The sequence below is a fragment of the Saimiri boliviensis genome, chromosome 8 (genome assembly GCF_048565385.1).
Source record: "Saimiri boliviensis isolate mSaiBol1 chromosome 8, mSaiBol1.pri, whole genome shotgun sequence".
Lineage (NCBI taxonomy): Eukaryota > Metazoa > Chordata > Mammalia > Primates > Cebidae > Saimiri > Saimiri boliviensis.
The window spans coordinates 35,315,070-35,335,784 of NC_133456.1; the positions used below are offsets into that span (position 1 = coordinate 35,315,070).

The 20,715-nt window shown below is 37.5% G+C and overlaps 1 protein-coding gene across 3 annotated transcripts in view; it reads left to right on the forward strand.

Annotated features, from left to right (window-relative positions):
- Window positions 1-20,715, forward strand: part of LSAMP (limbic system associated membrane protein) — a 631,380-nt gene that overhangs the window by 405,213 nt on the left and 205,452 nt on the right. The window lies entirely within an intron of this gene.

Consider the following 20,715-nt stretch of genomic DNA (forward strand, 5'->3'; position numbering starts at 1 on the left):
GTTAAAATCAGAAACTCATTTCCCAGGAATGTCTTCAACATCCCTTCTTCCCCCTTCTCGCCACCATCGCCATAAAAAGGTTCCAAGGCCTCCTGCTTTTTGAACTTTATTGAAATATTTGAGCCAATTATTTAAGATTAGCTGCATACGTACTCCTCTACTCTACCAATTACAAATTCTTGTATGCAAAACTATGTCTTTTCAAATAACACGGTCTTTATAGAATGTAGCCTACTATTTAAATCTTCCAGAAAGATAGGCAATAGGTCAGTTATTCTTATATTATTGATTTTGTAGGTAACCCACAAAGTTAACTAATTTATATCTTATAGTCACCTAAAATTTTCTCATAAAAGTAACTAGAGATTTGTTACAATGTATTCATTTTACAGTGAACACTATAAAAATATTATTCAAAGCTGGATGTACAACAGGAGCTAAACTGCAACATTTCTAAAAGGCCAGGATAATGTTTGGTTATCATGTCTTTAAAAATATCTGTATTTTGTGGTGTGAAAAGATGAGTCCTCTGTTTGATGTTAGAAACCAAATTAATTTCTCAAGTAAAATTTGGACCAACCAATAGAATGGTTTTATATTTAGGCAAGCATTCTTATTAGAGGCCTCTATTTTCTTGAGAAATTGTCACTCAAAACCCATCCTTATTAACACCTGAAACTTACTTATTGATAATATATACATGAGACACTTATTTGGGAGAGTAATCTCAAACTCTTTGAGTTACATACTTATTTTATATCTTGTATGGAAAAAATATATATAAAGGATTGTCTAAAGTACAAACATGCAGATATTATATCTTTTTGGTGGAATGAATTAAACCTTCAGAGCACATTCTACTTGGATGGCACTGTGTTGGCTCCAATCCCATGCCACCTACCCCTGTCCCAAGAAGCACTGCTTTTACTGAATAGCAATTTGGTATAGAAGTTATTGGCTCATATTTAAGGATGTTATAAAAGACACCTAAAATCATTGTGTTTACTGTAATGTTATTATTGAGAGATTGTTAATTGTTTCACATAGTTTTCCTTTGAAAAGACCCTTTGAAGAAATTTGTTTTGTTTTTCAGTTTCTCTACTTTCTTTTTTCCTAAGCAATTGCTTCTTTTTTAAGAAAGGACCTAGCACATTTTCTTAAGTGATTGTATGTCCTTTATTCTTTGACTATTAGCAAACTTAGAGCCAAATTTATAGACCATGTGTAAAAATATGTAATTATGCATAAATTACACATCAAAATTGATTATAAACAAGCTATATAGAAGTTTATGGTATCAAGTTCATTTCAGACCACACTTCTGCTATCATCTTGTTTTCTTAGCATTATTTTTATTTTGTCTCACCTTTTCTAATTAATGTAAATGTCTATGTAAAGGTATTTATAATCTCTTAATCTTTTGTGGAAAAAGGTAGGGATGGATAAAAAAGGGAAATGGGAGTTAGAAAAGAGGAAAGATTCTATTCAAGTAATAATAAAATAATGAACTACATTAATAGACACTTTCTTTTGATGCAATATTGACCAGCAAATAGGCTTTTCGGGAAAAATGTGCTATGGCTGAACTGAACCTAAAGATAGATTCCTTTTTATCCCTTGAGTTTATAAAACTTCTGATGTGGTACCAGAGTTTCAGAGTCTTTTCCAGCTTGTCTAGGAGTTCAGGTAGTAATAACTAACTCTTATAAACTTTCCCATGATAATCAACATGTGATTTGAACCCTTAATAACCTGGTTTTCTATGATGTTTCAAGTCAACAAAAGACCAAAGAACAAGCTATGTCTTCCAGAATAAAGGCTGTATTTACATAAACTAAGAGGACCCGGGAGACTTAAATATCAACCAAAATAATAGATACACTCACAGGGATTCTCAATAGTCAACAACAGAGGTCAGCAAACCACAGCCTGGGTATCAAATTTAGTCTGCTCCATTTATCTACTGCCTGAAAGCTAAGAATGGTGTTTTTTAGTTGTTAAATGGGAAAAAAATCAAAATAGTTTTATTTATTTTACATGCAAAATATATATATATATATATATATATATATATATATATATATATATATAAATCAAATTTCAGTGTACTTACACAAAGTTTTATTGAAACCCAGCCATGCTCATTCATTTACAAATTCTCTATGGTTGCTTTTGTTCTAAAACAGCAGCACTGAATAATTCCAACAAGGATCACTTGGTCCACAAAATGTAAAATATTATCTGTTTGGCCCTTTACAGTAAAGTTGATAGACTCCTACTCAAGGCCATGGCTTGAAACACAGGACAAGGATTTGCTGCACTCATCCGTGGTGCAGGGTAGGGGTTTGGGGATATCCTCCATCTAGCTCCTTCAGACATCTCAAAGGAAACAGCCTTACTCTTATAGAGTATTCTATCTAGGCCCACTTTGTGGGTCAGATTCTATTCCAGCACATGCAAAACTGGCTTTCTGTTGCATTTGCAGACTTGAGGGCAGACTACTATTCTCCCCTACATTCCCCAGCCTCCTCTTTCATCTCTTTCACATCAGACCTAAATAACCAACAGATCATAATTGTATTCCTGGTGATAGGAAAGAGAACTTACTTTGCTATTTTTTTGCTATTTTATAAAGGACACTATGATTTTTGTTTTCATGGGATTTTTAAAAATTTCTTTCAAAATATGAGAATAGTAGGTGATTCTTTTCGCCTATAATGTGAAGTCTTTCTTGGAGATTACAAACAAGGTATATAGAAAAGACCCAAAGAAGAGACTCTGCTCCCTGTGTGACAGCAAATCTGCCTGCAACCCATGGCCATGTGAGAGGAAAAAAAAAAAAAAAAAAAACACTAGCTTTGTTCAATTATTAATTGTGCCTTCAACAGTACAGAGTGTGACTGCCTTGCAGAGGAAATGTACCTGTAATTAGCTCGACCCCATAGGGACAATGAGCCCTGGATAGGGGAAGATTCTGTGCAGGGTTCACAATACCTGATTATCTGTCATTTGATGACATGAGAGAAAGAAAAAAAGAAACATGCATGGCATATTTTTATGAGGAGAATATTTATTACCTCTTAATTTCATTTTAAAAATTTGGTAAGGCCATTTTGTTTCTTTTTGCACCTGAAATTTCCTTTTCATGTATACTGCTTTTAAAAAGCTAAATTAGAAGAATGGTGAATTTTTCATACATGCAAAATAAAAACACCTGAATTAGATGAACTTGAAGACATTCGTGCATTCTGCGTGCCTTTCTTGTATTTCTGATTACTTTTCTTCCCTCTTCAGTTATATAGCTCAAAATGATGTGTCACACATGCTGTTATTAAATGTGACCTATTTTATCCCTTAAGTTAGACTTTCATAATCCTGTGACTCCCAGAGGGCAATTGCACCATAACGTGTATTTTCTATAGAGTGTTTGATCTTCCTTCTGTGAGCAATGCTGCTCCCATCTTCATTTAACTTTGTTTCTAAATCTTTCTTCTCACATTCATCAGGAAGTCCCTTTCTCAAATGTGCATCATGTGTTGTCAGGATTGCTCAGGGTCACAGAAAGAGTTTCTATGCATTTCATTTCTGCAAAGGTTTTCACAGCCTCAGTAGCTTTCTATCACTGAAAAAATCAAAAGATACACTGAGGATTTAACCCTTTCGGCTGAGAACAGCCCAACTACAACCCAACTGTAATTTTCTTGTTCGGCCACAAGCCAGATCTCACTTAAAAAATATTTCGCAATTTGATGTAGTGAATGGGAAAATACTGTGCCTGGAGAAGCTAAGAGGAGTCTGAAGAATGTGAAAGCCCATTTTCTCATTGGACATTCTTTTTTTTTTTTTTTTTTTTTTTTTTGAGTCGGGAGTTTCGCTCTTGTTACCCAGGCTGGAGTGCAATGGTGCAATCTCGGCTCACCACAACCTCCGCCTCCTGGGTTCAGGCAATTCTCCTGCCTCAGCCTCCTGAGTAGCTGGGATTACGGGCATGCGCCACCATGCCCAGCTAATTTTTCGTATTTTTAGTAGAGACGGGGTTTCACCATGTTGACCAGGATGGTCTCAATCTCTTGACCTCGTGATCCACACGCCTCGGCCTCCCAAAGTGCTGGGATTACAGGCTTGAGCCACCGCGCCCGGCCGGACATTGATTTTTAACCACTTGATCTGAGATTCCCCTTTCAATTCATTTCCAAGTCTGAACCCTTGACTGATGGTACTTTTTGATTCCATTAATGCTATTACTCCTATATGTTTTACTTCTATTTGTAACTTACCCAAAATGACCAGTCTAAACTCTGACCTTATGGGTTTGAGAGAAATATATAATGTTAAACTGAACTCATTTATTTAAGCTGAATTACAGAAGTACCTGTTGTAAGTAACTATCATCTGGTCCTTCAAGTTAGCATGTTCAAATTAGTATGATTTCATATTTAACACAAAGAACACATCATCTACAATTTAAGTTTCAGGAAATTATTTCCCTGGTATGGACCTTCCAGAAGATTCTGTGAGTCAAATTTTGTAGCATATGGATGTGGAAGAGTTAAATGTATGCATTTCGCAGGTAAAGGCTTTGGACCATGCAGTAACATTCAAAAGAGAATGATGACTTAATTTATTCTATTAATTGCTTTCATTTATCTCTTGCATTTTTTAATAGTTTTAATTTTCTTTAAAAAGAGAAGAAAAAGAAAAATCTTATATTCTCTTTTCAGTGTCTTACTTCTATATTGGTTTTAAAATATGTCATTTGTCAATACAGAATCATACTCAGATTAATCTTGATCTCCATCTCACAATATTTTCATTTGGCAAGAATTATTTACAGTGTTCACTCTGTAAACAGACATAAGGAAGAGCAAGCAAAACACTGAACTAATTCACATCTTTCTTGACTTAGGATGGGCTTATCCAGATATAACCCTGTCCTAAGTTGGTGCACCTACTAAATGCATATGGCTTTCATACCATCGTAAAGTCAAAAAATTGTAAGTCAAGCCACCGTAAGTCAGGACATCTATAATTGCATGAATAGCCCCATAATTAGATCCTTCATTATGAGAAAACATTACACCTTTCACTGAGATCATAAAACACAGCCATGTAGCAAAATCTGCAAGACCAGCAAAGCTCACCTGAAAGCTATTATGCTGAAACCTCAAGAATGAATAGGACCTGGCCAAGAAAATAGGCGAAGAAAGAGTATCACAGGTATAAAAAACAATATATATACAGGCCTAGAATGATCGTGCATTTAAGAATCCAGGCAAGCATCTGTATGTGAAATAATGATGTAGGGGTTTTGTTATGCTACTTTTCTTTTAATATTTAAAACTTTTTAAAATTGCACTTTACTTTTTAATATATCCATTCCCTTCTTCCGAAAGCGCAAAAATAAATTTTAAAGTGTTAGGTATATTTTATTTCCAGTGCCTTACTTATATACTGATGGTATATATACCATGTATATACTACTGTATATACTGTAGTAAATAACAGTGTATCTACTACATTATACACCACACACACACACACATACACACACACACACACACACACAGAGTTGTGTACTTTCCCAGTAGTCTCAGTATAACAGTAGCAGGTATATAAACAGCTGTTTGTGTGTATAAAATGTCTTAAATTTAGATTTGAAACATATTTTCCCAATACAGATGGCTTTATAATGGCCTAATCAAGTAAATACAAATTATTTTTCAGTAACCTTATTATTAAAACAAATGGATAATTTAGAAAATTACTACAAAATTTAACCACATGATTACTGGCCTCCCCAGCCCAAACTTTAAAAATCCTGGAGATGCTCATAGTAACTGACATGGTTAGCCTTTAAGCCATTGAGAAGATCTGCACAACCTAATTTGCTGGCTATTCTAGCAAGTGTTGGACAAATGCCCTAGCATCATCCTACGACCCCACTCCTACCCTGCAGAGATGTCTCATCAGACTTCCAGAGCACTCTGCCTGAAGAGAAGTAAAACAGCCTAGATGTGTTCTCGGGGGACTAACTTGGACATCAGTGCTCTAAGACATTGTGGAACCTTGAGTCGGGAGAGGCAATGACTTGATCAGAAACTTGTACGTGGCCTAGTAAAACAGAAATACAGAGTCCACATCTCTCAGCATCTTACTACTTCAAATACTTTTTGCCACTATTCCAAATAGTCTGTGTTTAAAATACATTTAAAAATAGAATATATATTGTATATTATCTTGAAAACTAAAATATGTAGGCAAAGTTCTTGGTGCAGCATTAGCTATTCTTGATATTATTAATATTTATTGTAATTATTAGTTAACTATATATTAGCTGCCAATAGTGATCATTTCGGGTGGTATTAACAACTTGGTTGAAAACCACCTCAGTTCTTCTTTATTCAGGTCTATCCTTCATTCCAGCACAACCACCAAGGGAATTTTTAAAAAGCTAACATCTAAGTTAGCCTTAATATTTTATATCTTATATTACATTAGCATCCCAATGTACCCACTTAAGATATAGTTTTCAAAAGGGCATGATAATAACAGTGTCTTGTTTGTTAGAGGGAGAAGTTCTGGCATGGCTTATTCGTATATCCAACCTCACTTGAGAGAATAGTTTTCCCACAGTCTGGTTATATAACAGTAAGTATTTTATTAACTGTAGCTATATAGAACTTATAATAGTGAATTAAACCTTTGTTTTTTTATTTTTCAAAACTGGTGTTTCACACACACAAAGTGACCTGCAAAGTTCAAGAGTAAGCCACTGAATAGCAACAAAGGGGAGTTACACAGAAAAATAAATAAGCAAACAGATAAGCAAATAAACAAATACATTATAGTTTCTTCAACAAGCATATTCAAAAATCAAAGTGACCATGGAATTGCTGAAAGAAGCAGATATTTTCACAATAAAATTCCTCACAGTAAGTGCAGGTAGATTTATTTGGGAGTTAACCAAGCCACTAAGCAACAAGTTGCAAAAGGATTCGCACTGTATTAATATGGCTTATCTACAAAGGAGCAAGTCTCATTTCCTTGTACAGCTCCTATGGACTGTCCACAATGGACTTTGCAATGTTGTCTATGGATGTCAGCTAAGATCTATTCTAATATACCTCATGAGATGGGAGGGTAGATCTGATTTAGATCCTTGCCAAGGGGGACAATCTCAGGTCTCATGAATCAAGATATGGTACCCATGGTTGTCAGAAGCAAAGGGGCCAGAGAACAAGTTTCAAGAGATGTTCAGGGTAGGAAATAAAAATTTTCTGAGTCAGAAAGTTGAGAGTGATCCTAGCCTCCCTTTCTTTCTTTGGCCCAGCAATGATTAATTCCACACATTATCTTGATTATTTCCTTGTTGACTACTTATTCATTCACCTTCCTTATTGTCATTGTCACAATGTAGCTCAGCCAGTATTTCCTCCCACCTGCATTTCATCAGTTTTCCAACTGGACCCTTTGCTACTATTTCTAAGTGTGGAAACAGTCCATTTTGCTGCTTACTTTTCCTATTTCCCAGTGCTTTTGGAATAAAGTTTAAACTACTTAGCATGACATTAAGTCCCTAATTCAAGTGATTATCTTATCCCTAGAACATTTTTCAAATTATACTCTTTTAATATTTCTAGAATGTACTTTATTCACTTGCTTTTGGGCCTTCACACCTCTGGTTTTCTACTTGATACATGAAGGTTTATCCTATTTGTACCATCATTTTACCAGTATGACTTCTTGTAAGACCTTCAAGATGATAGTTCCTCCAGGAAGGACCATCATAAAATTAATAAAACTGCATATTAACTATGTGCTCATTCACTCTCCCCTAGTTTATAAGAGCTATAAAAATGAAAAAAACATGCCTTATTAATGTGTGTATTTTCAAGATATTAATTGGCAAATTATAGATGTTCAATCAATCAATCGAGTTATTGAATTAAGGATTTTATTCTGAAAAAATAAAAGTATTAGTGGGAAATAACCCAACTTATGTCATGAAGTATTAACTAAATACACACTGATAAATAAAGCATGTGTGAATAAAAAAGAAATTACAAATGATACAATAGAATTATAGAACTGAAGTCTATCCAATTAATAGTTTCAGTAATTTATTGGCAAGAAGATTCTGAACATTTCAGGAATGTTCTCTGTATAGGTCTAATTCAGATTCTTCTTGCCTTGAGTTTCTCTGGCATGCTGATCTGCTTCCATCTGACTTACGTCATTTTCCAGTGTGCTATGGAGAATCCTCCCAAATCTCCACATTCTTGTATCTGGCCCTTTGATAGTCTCTTATCACTCATTTATTATGAGCAATTGTTCCGTTCCTCTCAGTAGTTATCACACTCAGCAATTGTTTTAAACATTTACTTTTTTACTGTCTACTTTTCTCATGAAAGCAGCCACCTGCATGTCCTTAGTTCCCATTGTAGTCCCTGGCACATCATAAGCATCCAATAAATATTTGCTGAATGAATAAATGAATCACTTATTCTAGGGAAACATCAGACTCTGTTGCAAACTGCTTAAAGCTTACATTTAAAGAACAGATTCTTCATAAGCTATAGTTTTATAGTACTGTATCATATAACATCTTTAAAATACAGGACATTTTCTTTCCTGAAAACACTGTGAAATGTTAGGCCAGGCACAGTGGCTTTTGTCCATAATCCCAGCACGTTGGGAGGCCAAGGTGTGTGGATCACTTGATGTCAGGAGATTGAGACCCGTCTGGCCAACATGGTGAAAACTCATCTCTACTAAAAATATACAAATGAGCTGAGTGGGGTGGCATGTGCCTATAGTTTCAGCTACTTGGGAGGCTGAGGCAGGAGAATCGCTAAAACCTGGAAGGTGGAGGTTGCAGTGAGCCAAGATCACACTATTGTACTGCAGTCTGGGTGACAGAGTGAGACTCCATCTCAAAACAGCAACAACAAAACACTGTGAAATGTCCATTGCAGATTTTGTATCTGGGAAAGGGTTTTTGTCTTTATGTATGTGGTGACAAAGATCTCAACACTGTCACTCCAGTGAACTTGTGCTACTGTGAGGGTGAAGGTGTGGCAGTGAAGAGTTCAGTCTCACTCTGACAGTTCATATGTTGAGTCAAACTGAAGAAGGAACCCCCATTACAAGAGCTGTAAGTTTTATAATACTTCTTGTGCTTATTGTAAAACCCTTCTGGTGGTGACCACCTGTGGCATCATTTTTGTGGTCACTATTAGATGGCCACTGGATTTATAAATTTGGCTGATCATCAGAATTACACAAAGTAGAAGCAAAGGTATTGAACAATACAGATTCCTTACCTGATCTCACATTTAAATGATCTCTTTTGGTGAATTTTAGGATTCTGTAGAAGTAAAGCCTCTCAGGAAGTTAGATTACAAGCCAGGTGGACAGAATGATGACATTGTAATCACAGGAGGATTGCAAAGATGACTGGAAGAACTTCTCTTACAATTGTGCTAGGAAATGATCTGAAGCATCTTACTAAAATATGGATTCTAATTCAGTGGGTCCAGGGTGGGGCCTGAAATTCTCCTTTTCTGACAAGCACTCGGGTAATGTGAGCACTGCTACTCCATGGACCACAGTTGGAGCATCATCCAGGATCTTCAGAACAAAATAGTTTGGAAGATTGTGGGATATATAAGTAGTCTAGCACAGAGAAACACCTAGGTAAGTTCTACAATGTGCATAGTACTCACCAAAGATTGTTACAATGTTTTATATTTTCAATTTTTCTGTTTTATCCTAGACACTGAGAGGTGGTTCAGAGAATAATGAAAATAATAATAGTTTTGAGAAATAAGGTTGTTATTTGGCTATCAAAGGTTGCATTACTGTGGAAATGTAGAATATTGCTTCTGGAAAAAGTTGTAGAGGAAAGAAAAGGAAATGCAGATTACTAGGTCCCATCACTGACCCACTGGATGAAAATATGCATTTCCTCAAGATCTCTAGATGCTCATTAAATTTTAAAAAGCTCGTGCTAAAGATGGAGAACACTGCTGTCCTTAATATTGGAAGTATGGCAGTTAGGGACCTTTCCCCACTTCCCTACCAATCTGGTAACACTAAATTTCATCCTCACCTCCTCTCCCTTCAAATGCATTTCTACCATGGAAAGAGGAAAAATAATGCCATGGGAGGTGGGGATGGGGTTATAATACTTTGTCACAGAATACCTATCACTGGAAAGAACAGCATCTAATTCTGAACCTGCTACATCAGATGCTGCTACTAAATATTTCAGGAAAAAATGTTGCCTAGTGTATAAAGAGATGCAGTCTGAATAACAGTAGCCACTTTTCTCATCATCTTTTGTAGTAGCTTTATCTGCAAAATGTAGACAATAATACGTGCCCTGCCTGCTGCAGACTGTTGTTTTCAGGGATCAAATGAGATAATAAAATAAAAGTAGTTTGAAAAATGTATGGCTCTCTACAAATGTAAAGAATTGAAACGAAGAGTAGTTTGATAGAAAGAATACAAACTTTGGAATCAGAAAATCCTAGTTTGAGTCCTTGCTCTCCATAATTTACTTTTATAGGGGTTTAAGTAAGTTCTTTAAATCCTTTTCTTTCCTGTTGTTTGTTGTTACTGTCTTAGCTTCCACAGAACAAAATAAGGATTTAAATTACAATAGTCATTTTGGTTAGAAAGTATAAAGAACTAACTTCATTCTCCACTCCACTTAAGTATAAAACCAGAGTTTCTAGGCAGTCCACAACAGTGGTTCTGGGTATAATTCCTAAACCAGCAGCATCTATATCACCCAGAAACTTGTTAGAAATGCAAGTTGTCAGACTCCACACCACATCTACCTGAATCAGAAACTCCAGGTGTGGGGCCCAAAAATGAAGTTTAACATGCCCTTCAGTTGATTCTGACACAAAGTAAACTTAGAGAACTCCCGCATTAAAGAAAACACATCTTTTTCACATAGTCAGGGTTGTGTACTGTTTCTACCAAGCACAAATACAGGAGCATTTGAGATTCTTCCTGTGCAATAAGAAATCAACAGGAAGTGTTTCAGTGAGTGTGTGTGTGTGTGTGTGTTTATAAAAATATCTTGATATATATGCGCTATCACATTTGTTTGGTAAGAATTTCTATCACTTTAGATGAAGAGGTTTAGAAGTAACAACTGCGCAGAAATTCCCACTTTGTCTTTTTCTATCTACATTCTAATGATGTTTGAGTCTAACATATCACTTAAAATGTGCACACATTTCTGAAATCCTCATGATTCTCTTGGCATATTCATTTGCAAGTCTCCCAGAACACTGAGGCTGCAATTCATTCTAATAAAAAAGAGAAACCTCAATAGGTAATTCAAATGGGGTCTTGCTACCCATAAAAGACATGCCAATAAAATTACCCCATGTCACTTAAGAAACTTCATGAGAAGCAAACTCCTTGCCAAAAAAAAAAAATACCTTGTCATTTCCTTTATGTGTCACCTGCCTTCATTTCATGCATCAAGTCAGAAATTTTTCTCAAGTTGGTCAACTCAAAAGCCCGTGAGGCTCTGTGAAGTCACAGGATTGTAGCTTTGTCTGCAGTTGACTGCAGTGTTAAAATCCAATGGAGGGAAGAGAAAAAAAAAAAAAAAAACTTTAATAATTCAGTTGGCAAATATCAATGCAAATCAGATCTAATTCTTTAAGGTATTCTAGTAATAAAAAGTAAAATGTCAGTCTTTGAATGATGTCAGTCTTTTTTTCTTTAATTTTTTTGGCCTGATTGCTGAGTCTTTATATTGCTTGGGCTATGGAAGACAGACACAGTTCAGGGGATGAGAGATTTGAAAGGCAGATGGGAAAACAGTCACAGAAAGTTAGTCTTCATAGAACAATCCAGGAGACATTTTATGGTTTACAAAAAATGAGAAAATTGCTTCAGATTGCACCAAATTATATATTTAAGAATTTCACTTCAGAACAAAAGTCATTCTGATAACAACACACAGTATTGAGGGCTTAGTTGCCCATTGCTTAGCATAGCTTCTGTGATATAGACAGAGAAGTGGGCAGGGGGCAATTCTTTTGAGTAACTGGAATTTAGACAGGCTTACTTGGAGCCATCTGTGTGAAGATGGATGGATTCCCATGATGAGAGCAGAGACAAACATTTTTTATTTTCTAGTAAAATAATTGTGATACCTATGCCTGATACATGTATAATGACTTCTAAAAGCCCACCTACTTAATATAAATAAATAAGCTCACTTATTAAAAAAAAGTTACTACATTGTATCCATCAGCTGTGGGCTACAATAAAATATCATAAGCTGGGGGATTTAAAGTACAGAGATTTATTTTCTCACTGTTCTGGAGGCTAGAAGTCCATGATCAATGTACCAGTATGGTCAGGTTCTGATGAGGGCTCTTTTTGGCTTGTTGGCGGTCACCATTTTCGTAGATCCTCCCATGACTTTGTGTGTGTGTGTGTGTGTGTGTGTGTGTGTGTGTGAACAATGATCAAACTCTCTAGCGCCCCCTCTTATATGAGCACTAGTCCCACCATGATAGCCTCACCCTTGCGATGTCATCTTAACCAAATTATCTCCCAAAGGCCTCATTTCCAAATACCATCACATTGGGCATTAGGGCTTCAATCTAGGAATTCTACGGGGACACAATTCAATACATAGTATATAATATCTGCTCACATGACAGTGATCAGCAGGACGTTCTGCTCATCTGTCTGTCTTTGAGCTCTGTTGCCCTGTTACCATATTTCTTTATGACTGCTATACCTTAGAGGTAAATCCTCTCTTAAACTCAGAATATGCAGCCATAACCCAAGGACTAAGTGGAACCAGTATTGCCCCCTGCTAGCTCCCCACCCCAAACTCTGAAGGGCTAATCAGCAGAGCCAACCCTGACTGTCTTCTCTGCAATGCCAGAAAACTAGTAGGAGACTCAAAGAACACCCCATTGGATTATTCCTGTGACACACCAAGGCCAGCCTAAAAGGAAAAATTTTTTATGCATGTGTGAGCAGCTGTAACTTTCTACCTTTGGCAGTTATGTTACTGATTGTTGCTAGAGGAGATAATTCCCCCGGGAACGATTAAGCACTCTAAGCTCTCCACAGCAGGCTGACTCAGCTGCTGCATGTCAGAGTGGATCACCAGCTCTGCTGAGGCTAGTGTGTGATGCTGCTAAGCCTTTGAGAATCTATGTGAATCTTCACTCAGTTGTGTTTTTTTGTCAAAGGTGTGGTTCTGCCAAGGAAATGTCTGGCAGCAGAAGTAACCCATAATGTTCTTCTATCATGCTGTGTAAGGATGGGAGACTGGGGACTGGGATGTGATAAAGGGCTGCTACCATGGCCCGTCTGTAAGGACTGAATCTTGCTTCTGACCTGATCATAAAGACAGTCCTCATGTGGAGATAGGCAAAGGATTATTTCAGAAGATCCAGAAAATTTAAGATTGATCTCAGCTAACTGAGATGGTATCTTTCTGAGTTTGAATAGATTCTCAATATCCATGGAAACACTAAGATAAGGAGTTATATCTCTTTCCTCAGGCCTTCTTTCTTATATAAGACAATTCCATAAGATTTGGACAAACCAAAATGATTATTCCTATCTTTTCTCATCTATCAATCACCACCAATACTACTATTATTACTACCTACTACTACTACTATTACTATTACTACCACCACTAGAACAATCACATTAGTTTCAACTACTGTTGTCAATGATGGGTGCCTACTTCATGTCAGTCATGTCTCAGGTACTCTGCATTGACAATTTCTCACATATGTGGAAGCTACTAGGAAGCCACAAGCCACTCATGTATGATTCTATGGATTTTCAGAACCCAAGCCCAGAGCTCTACAGGCAGTCACCTATAAATCACAAATTGGGTCCAGAGAGAATTGCCAAGGAATATTCCTGGGGTTTATCAGAGAAGGAAAATCTATCAGATGCTAGTAGGGATTCCATATGCAATTGTTTCCCTGTTGACCTTTCATAAGAAATCAATCAAATGTGCAAGAAATAGTATAAAAGGGGTATAAAAGTACATATATACACATGTATATATAAGCACATATATACATATGTGTATATTTGTATACATAGAAATGAAATCAAATGTATATATATGTATACATATACACACCTACATATATACACATTTTGTTTCATGTATGCATACATGTATATGTGTATGTGCATATATGTGCATACATATATACATTTACTTAGATTATGTGTATGAACTTGATATCATTTTTATTACTAGTTTTAATGAAAATTTTTTGCTTGTATCACAGTAATGATGAAGATTCAAGTACAATGAAATATTTTTTAGCACTGGCCTGAATTTTTGCCCTGAAAGCACGGGGACTATGAGTTTTCATTCTGTTCCTGTACTGGAAAAGAAACCATTTGGGACCACACTGAATATTATATTGAAGCCCTGAATGTTAGATTTTTAGTAATAAATATTATAACACTTTATGGTTTCTCAGTTTGCATCAGCAAGAAGATAAACTACAAAAATGTATCCTTGAGACATAGTTGCAGTCATGAATCACACAGTTTTTCTCAGTAATGTTCGTCAAACTATCTTGGCATCTGCACCATCAACTACATCTGTGTATTAGTTTTCTAAGGCTGCCACAACAAATAATCACAAACCTGAATGGCTTAAAACAACAGAAATGTGGTATCTCACTATTTTGGAGGCCAGAAGTCCAAAATCAAGGTATAGGCAGGGCCACACTCCCTTTGAAAGATCTAGTGGGATAACCTTCCTTGCCTCTTCTAGATTATTGCAGCTCCTAACTTTCCTTAGCATGTGGCAGCTTATTTCCAATCTCTGCCTCTGTCTTCACGTGGCCTTCTCCTCTGTGTTTTTTATCTGTGTGTCTCAACTCTCCCTTCCCTTTCTCTTATTAACAGTTATTGGATTTAGGGTTCAGCTTTAATCCAGGATGATCTCATCTTAAGATCCTTAAATTAATTACCTTTGCAAAAGTCCCGTTTCAAATAAGGTCACATTCACTGGTACTGGGGTAAGGACTTGGGTATATCTTTTGGGGGACCACTATTCAACCTACTGCAATCTGCTTTACAGAATAAAAAGATTAGAGAATAATGAGATTTGAGTGTAACAAACCCAAATGACTTTTGAAAGGCAAAATGTGGGAGCTGCAACTCTTGCCATATTCAAATCAAATGTAATTCTATCTTGCCTTTTTATCAAATAATCTGAGAAGAGACTTTCTATACTACACAGTTCTCTGAGTTTACCTATAAAGTCAAAGGTATTAGATAAACAGAAGAAATATGTAATGCAACTAAAAGAATACAATTAGGAAGTAGGCTAACCTACATTTGAGTTTTAGATATGATTTGCAAACTGTGTGACTTTGGTAAAGTGACTTCCTTCAGTCATATAATGATCTACAAAATGGTGCTATCAGAGAACTTTCTCATTACTGTTGTACATCCTAAAGAGATAATCTTCATAAAGTACTTTCCACAGTACCTTCCAAAGATAGTAGTTATAATGTTCTTCCATTAAAATTTCTGAAGTAAAAAACAGCAGCAGCAACAACAACAACAAAAAATACCACTGTCACAGTTAACAATAACATGTTTGCATCTTTCCTTCCCTAGTGCTTTAGTTATAGCAGACTTCATCTATGTCTTAACCAGTCTTGAATTGATGGATTTTGTTCTTTCAAATACTGCTTATAATAGATGTATCAGGTATCCTATTTAAACCCTAATGGTTTTGCAAATATCAGGGCTTATGAAATACACAAATATGAGATAAAAGAGAAACATTTAACATAATTCAGAGGCAAGCAGCCAAAGTGAGCCGAGGGCAAAAGGGTAGCAGAGAGGACATTTGTCTACAGCTGAGAAACAGAAGCCCATTTTGGCTCCATTTGCTTGTACTTTCTTCCTGTCTGGACATTTTGTACACACAGCTGTAACCTCCACTACCCTTTGGCTAGTATCTCTCTCATAACCTTAGTCATGACTTTCCCTTATTCTGTGAATGTACTGAGATTTTTTTTTTTTTCCAAAGGATGCTTTCCTGCTCTTCCAGCAATGTACAGAGGGATGTAGGGGTATGTGGCGCAGCTGGGAAGCCAGCCAAAACTGCACATTCAAAAGGCCTGTCAGATGGTGTCCAAAGCTTCTTTCAGCCTGGCTTTCTGCCTTTGCATTTCTCCTTCCTAATATCCCTGTGTGTTCTCCACTGCCTGACACCAAGAAAATATTCTTCATCATTGTTTTTTTCCTTTTATACTCTAACTTCAAGTTCTTCTCATCTTTAAGTGAAGGCTCCAAGAAACAGAAGTCTAAGCAACTGCTCTCTTTCGGGCATAAGTGCTAGTAAGCCATACACAGTGCAGTGGGCAATTGCCAGGGGAGCCTCTGTCCTGCTGGCTTGGACCAGGTCAAGGTGAGAATCAGACAAATATTAGCAGAGCTTCTGTGTGAACTTGATTCCCATGACCTTAAGGAATTCTATAATTCCATTTCAGGACCACTCTACTCATCATCTATAGAAAGGGGATATTGTTTTAAAAATTAAAGTCCAAGAGGAAAGAAAGAAAAGGTAACATTGTGATGAAAAGCTGTTGTTAAGAGAAGTGTGATAGACAGAATGATGACCCTCTCAAAGATGTCTGAAAGCTGTGAATATATTACCTTATGTGGCAAAAGGGACTTTGCCGATGCAATTAAGTTAAAATCTAAAGATGAACAGATTACTTTAGATTATTTGGATAGGCCCAATGTAATCATAAAGTTCTTTATTAGAGGTAAGCAGGAAGGTTAGAGTGCCAAGGGGATGTGAAGACGGAAGCGAGGGTTGCAGTTGGAGAGAGAGACTTGAAGACACTGCACTGCTGGTGTGAAGATGGAGGAGGGGGCCACAGCCAAGGACTGCAGGCAGCTTCGAGAAACTGGAAAACACGAGGAAACAGATTCTCCCCCTCAAACCACCAGAAGGAGCTCAGCTCTGCTGACACTTGGATTATAGCCCAGTGAGACCCATTTTGGACTTCTCACCTCCAGGACTGTAAGATAATAAACTTAAGTTTGCATAGCAATAAACACCTAACACAAGCAGTTTCCCCTCCGTGTTCCTCATGGCCAGACACTCCGTTATATAAAATTAGCTTGAGCTTTTTTGGAAGGAAATAAAAGATACAGAATATACGTCTGCACAGAATTTCTTTTTTTTTGGCATAATGGTGTATAACGGGGAATTGAAGTGCTCTGATCAGTGATGCAAGCACATATTTTATTACTGGTGACTAATATTCAAAGAATTGCATTACGTTCAATTGTAATGCAAAAATACAACAAAGGAAGCTTTTTCCTTTTTTCTTTTTTTATGATCTACAAAGCACTTCAGGAACTTGCACTGCCTCAGGGTAATCATTGTGAACATCAATTATCATTGTACCATTAGAGCACAGAAGCACCCGCTAGTAACAGTATTTGTAGGTGATGAACACCAGATAAACCATCATTTGCTATGATATAGTGCCTAGATTATGTCTGCTGAATTACAACTTTGGGAAAACTGCATAACTGTTTCAGAATTAAGATTTACTCATTTCAGGTATTTGTCTTGAAACTCCATGGAGACAGAGGTAGTATGAGAGATAAAAGGAGATCCCATGGTTACTGTCAAATGCAGCTCATAGAATGCTGATAAGAGAACTCCCCATCAGTGGTCTCTATTAGAAAAGGGGTTAGGTAAGCAGGCACTTTGCTTTATTCTCATTTGGTAAGCATGTGGGTGTCCTCAACTTCAGGGTTATGAACCTGTCATACAGACAAAATATTTTTATTGTCAACACCTGATAAAAAGCAAGTTACTTGACAGAAGAGCCAATATCATCTTTTCTCACTCTCCTTTTCCATGTGTTATAACTACAATTCATAGAATAGAACCAGGTCAGCCACAAGTACTCAATGAATGAATAAGCTGAGAGTTCTTTAAATAACAATTGCTGACATTGGTGCAGCCTTCAGTGTACCAGATGCTTTCCCACACATGGCTTTGGTTGATCACTCAGACACACCGTGAGGTGGCCATCCCTGTTTGAGGAGGCACAGCTGCTGATTCATTATGACTCACAGTCACACAGTCTGCCATGGAATTCTGACTCCATCATCCCTGTCTAGGGATTCTGGGGAAATTTACTTAACCTTCTCAAGTCTCAGTTTTCTCACTTGCAAATATATATATATATGTGTGTGTGTGTGTGTCTTGTCAGGTTGTTGTGATGATTAAGTGAGACAGTTTCCACAGTGGGCTCTAGAATAGAACCTGACACTTACAAAGGAATGCATACATCATAAATTTTTGCTATTCTCAGTTGGTGCAGGAAAACAAAGGCCAGAGGCATTGAATGACTTACCCAAAGTCCCTAATACCAAAAGAGAAAATGTGGCTCAAATCTTCTCTTAATGCTGGGTAAATATCTGAGCTCAGAAACCATTGTTTAATCTCTCTTTTCTTTGTTGTCTCTTTCTAGTGTGCGCACACACACAAACACACACACCACACACACCCCTGCATCACTGTCCAGCTTGGGTTGCTGGGGAGGACAGGAGAACTCCACATGTTCTTGTCAGGAACCTGCTAATGGCAGCTGACAGCTGTTCAGTGGCAGAAGCTGTGTGCTTTTGGGGGCCAGTCCCCGACTGAGAGGAGCAGTTTCACACCCAGCCCTAAGAAGGCTTTCAGCTTTTTCCTCCCTCCCATGAGAGCCTGTGGCAGCCTCCTTCCCCACCAACCACTGTGCTCATACAGCAGTTGGTTTATCTGCCCTTTAGTAACCTGCTAATTCCAGGTAATGGAAAACACACTGGGCAGAAGTGGTTTACCAAACCACCTTCAGGATTCTTGAGGAAATGGGGCTTCCCTCACGTGTCCAAGGTTTAGAGATAGAGATGGGTACTTTGTCCTATGAATGGTAGCCTCAGGGAATTGCATCTCTTTGTTTTATTCTTCTTTCTCCTGAAGCTCATCCTTCAAACCAGGCTCTTTAATTTAGGACATGATGGGGGTCCACCTATTAGGATAAGCACAGCATATTAGCTCTGCAGGAGCTGCCAGAAAGGACAGTAGCTATTTTGTGCTTTAGCTTTTGAGGAGGAGAGAATTTGACAAATGGCCCATGTCCCTGGGGGATAACAAAGCAGCAAGTCTAGAGTAGCCAGAGAGGAGAGTGATAAAGACAAGGGGAACACTGACTGATACTCAGCTTTCCAAAATCTCTCTTCCCATGGAGGAAAAAGAAACATTGTTCATGTTGCAAATCCTGCTCCTTGTGATCAGGAAAATTCCTGTTACTGAATATATAGCTGAGCAGCCAGCCCTCTTTGCAAGGGCTGATCTCAAAGCCTCATCATTGTTGCCCACACGCCAATCCTGGCATCACTTTTCAAAGGATTTGTTTTGTATTTTCAGTATTAACACTCTGAGCTGGGAAAGGATGACAGCCCTATGGGCAGCAGTAACACAGCTTGGTAATTGGTTTTTAAATGCTTTTTGCTTTAAATTGATATCATGGGTCTTTCGTTCTTCCTCCCTGGAGGAATTTCAATCTTTTATTTTTTGAAGAATAACTCTCCCTCATCCTGTGAGAATTAAGGGACAGACTGATAATTCCTGGCTCTCTAAGTAAGGATCCTAAGAGGAGACAGATGTCATCCTGCCAGGCAGGCTGTTAAAACACGAGTGGGAGATGGGAGAACTGGGTTCCAGTTCTGACTCTGCTCCTGAATGTCTTTGTGACCTTGGATAGATCACTCTTCATCGCAAAGCATCTTTTTTTTTTTTTTTAATAAGTAAAATAAGAAACTTAGCTTAGATTTGTATGTCTCAAACTTCACCTGCCTATCAATCACCTGGTAATCTTAGTAAAATGCAGATTCAGATGCAGCATCTCTGGGCGGGGCCTGGGATGGTGTATCTAAGCTCCCAGGGGATGACAGCGCTTCTGGGTCAAGGGCAATGCAAGGGTCAAGGATGCTGTTTCTCTGAGCATGGTCTAGTGACCACTGAAAGTCCTATCAGGGCTTCTTCCATTACGCTTTCTGAATCCAACATGTTTTCACTATCCTAGCTGCTAAGCACCAGTTTAATCCTATCATCTCTCTGCTAGACTATTCAGCAATACACCCACTGGTATCCCTTCTTCTACTTTCCACTTCTGCTTTCCACATCCTGTAATCCCTACCCAGCCATCATAGAGACCTTTTGAAAATATAAATCAGATTATATTACTCCCTTTACTCCAATTAAAACCCCCCAGTGACTTCCAGTGTCTCTTGGAATAAAACCTCGGGATTATTATGGCCCTACATAATTTAGCCACTCTCTACTCTATCACTCCACTCCCTTTCTTTCTCCTTCTCTCAGTGTGCTCTAGTTGAGTGGTTCTCAATTAGGGGTGATTTTGCCTCCCCGGAGACATTTGTCAATGGCTGGAGACCTTTTATGATTGTCACAACCAGGAAGGTAAAACCAGCATCTAGTGGGTTGAGGCCAAGGATGCTGCTGAAATTACAATGCACAGAAAGCCCCATGCCACTCACACAGAAAATATATATGCTATATATAATATGCACTATATATTATATTCACAATGTGTGAATACCCAAATGGTTATATATTATTTTATATAT